The sequence below is a fragment of the Leptonotus elevatus genome, chromosome 19 (genome assembly GCF_054856555.1).
Source record: "Leptonotus elevatus isolate MCC_2025b chromosome 19, RoL_Lele_1.0, whole genome shotgun sequence".
NCBI lineage: Eukaryota > Metazoa > Chordata > Actinopteri > Syngnathiformes > Syngnathidae > Leptonotus > Leptonotus elevatus.
The window spans coordinates 1,839,405-1,841,563 of record NC_141257.1 but is presented as its reverse complement, the minus strand read 5'-3'; the positions used below and the strand labels follow the sequence as shown (position 1 = coordinate 1,841,563).

The 2,159-nt window shown below is 45.2% G+C and overlaps 1 protein-coding gene across 1 annotated transcript in view; it reads left to right on the top strand.

Annotated features, from left to right (window-relative positions):
- Positions 1-430: 430 nt before the first annotated feature.
- Positions 431-2,159, top strand: part of arpp21 (cAMP-regulated phosphoprotein, 21) — a 12,594-nt gene continuing 10,865 nt past the window's right edge. The window contains exon 1 of the mRNA XM_086063233.1: positions 431-1,777. The gene's annotated coding sequence lies outside the window, so the exon portion shown is untranslated. The remainder of the gene's footprint in view (positions 1,778-2,159) is intronic.

The window sequence follows — 2,159 nt, the reverse complement described above, 5'->3', positions numbered from 1 at the left end:
TCGAAAATGTAGTAGATGTAGCATGTATGGAGCAACCTAATTAACCGAAATGTAGCATAGCATTCACCAAAAAGTAGCTAATGTAGCGGCTCTGTATCTATATGAGATGTTTGGTATGCTAACCGGCCTTTAGCTTGATTGGCATCACAACTTGACTGTAAGTGGGACCAACTTCCTCGATAGGATAGTACAGTGTAGCAACCTAGCTAGTAAAAAAAGTAGCATCACCATAGCAACCAGTAGAATACATGTAGCATATCGATACTAATCTAATTATCCTAAGGTTAGGGAATTTATGTATGCAGGCTATGCTAACTAGCCTTTAGCTTGGTTGGCATTGCCATTGACTGGAAGTGGGCCCCGCTTCCTCGATAGCATTAGCGGTAAGCGAGGGTCGGCGGGGGGGGGGGGGGGGGGGGGGAAGTGACGCTGACAAACAAACAAATCCTGGCTCAGCTGTTCACTCACTAATGTTATGACGCCTGTTTATGTAACTCGACCACACCGGCGACCGTTGGCATCGGCGACCAGTCTCCGAGTCTCCTCTGTGCCCGCATGCCTGCCATACTGACCACAACAGCTGTGTTGTGCGTGTGTACGCATACCGGCCCCGAAATAATCTCTCCATTCTTTGATCTCGTCTCTTGACCGCATTCACAACAATTTTGCAGGAGAGTCTACCAAAAGTCGAGCGCATTGCGTTCAAATTGTGCGACACACTCAACTTTTTATCGCGTTAATGCTGAGAGGGTCATTAATACGTATGCTGTTTATCAAGCGAGTGCTGAGACACGATTCACAGTAATGCGACTTTCACATCATGATAGTTGACTCAGTTCGTACGTACTGAGAGGCCTGATTTGACCACATTTGCGACTACGTTTGTCTTCATATTGTAATTGCTGAGAGACGGCTATACACAACGATGCCGTGATGCGTCGTTTCATATTGTGTGAATGCTGAGAGCGTCCTTCTTAACACTGCATTTATATTACTCGATTTCTCTTCTTAAACTGTATGAATGCTGAGAGATGACCATTCATGCTAATGCTATTCATGTAATGTACATTTTTTCTTACTTTTTGTAAATGCTGAGAGATGATTGCTCATATATTTATATGACACTATTTCTCTTCTTGTGTAAATGCTGAAAGATGACCATCCTTACAAATGCTGTTTTTATTTTGTGCGTGGTTCTATTAATTTTTGTAAATGCTTACAGAGGATTGTTCACATATGAATGTTTCTGTTCGTGTGTTCATGCACAATGAAGCTGTAATCAAGCGTGATTTGTGGGAGACGATCATTCACGTTAATGCTAACTGCATTCATCTTGTTCTTGTGTGAATGCTGAGCGACAACGATTCACACTCGCCACCGTGTAAGTCACATCTGGTAGTCCTGATGCAGTATAAATGAAATGATTGCTATATTGGATTCCTGCCGTAGATTCATGTCTTTCTTTGGTCAATGCATCTCTCAGCATTTTTATTTTTTTTAAACTTCCGGTCAGCATTGCAGCACTCGCATGTGTTTATTAACGTGTAATTGCGGTGTGTTACAGCGTTTGACGTACGCTGACGGTAAAGGGGCCAGGTGAGTCGGGTTGGGGGCGGGGGGCGGGGGGGGGGGGCACTCCGAAACATACCCCCGCCCCCTCCCTTCTCAAGCCAGAGTGGAGCAAAAGCGGAGGAGCAAGCAGCACTGCGCCTCACTCGACGGCTTGAGCCCCACACGGAGGAGCTCGACGCCGGCTACAGCTCGCCGCCACTTCCCGGTAAGACTCCTTCGAGACGCCGCCAACACAAAAGAACAAGTCGTCATTTCTAACCACGTTTGTCACATTCGCTATCGATTTAAGATGTAAATAAAAGGTGATTGTTAGATCTTTGCGCGGGGTGTCGATCGATTTAAGTTAGCTAATTTAGCCACGCGAATTTTTCACTGATATGTTTTTTTGTTTTTTATCTCTTTTTCGCTATGACAGTTAATTCGCTACATTTCACATCATAATTCCCTCACCGCCTTTTTAAAAATGATTTTTTTTTGGGAGTCATTTTGTTCATTTTTGAGTTTGCATGACAGCCGGCTGAAGCCGGGCAGCGGGTCCGCCAGCTACAGTATAGCAGCAGAAACCCCCCTCCCACCCCGACCAGTGC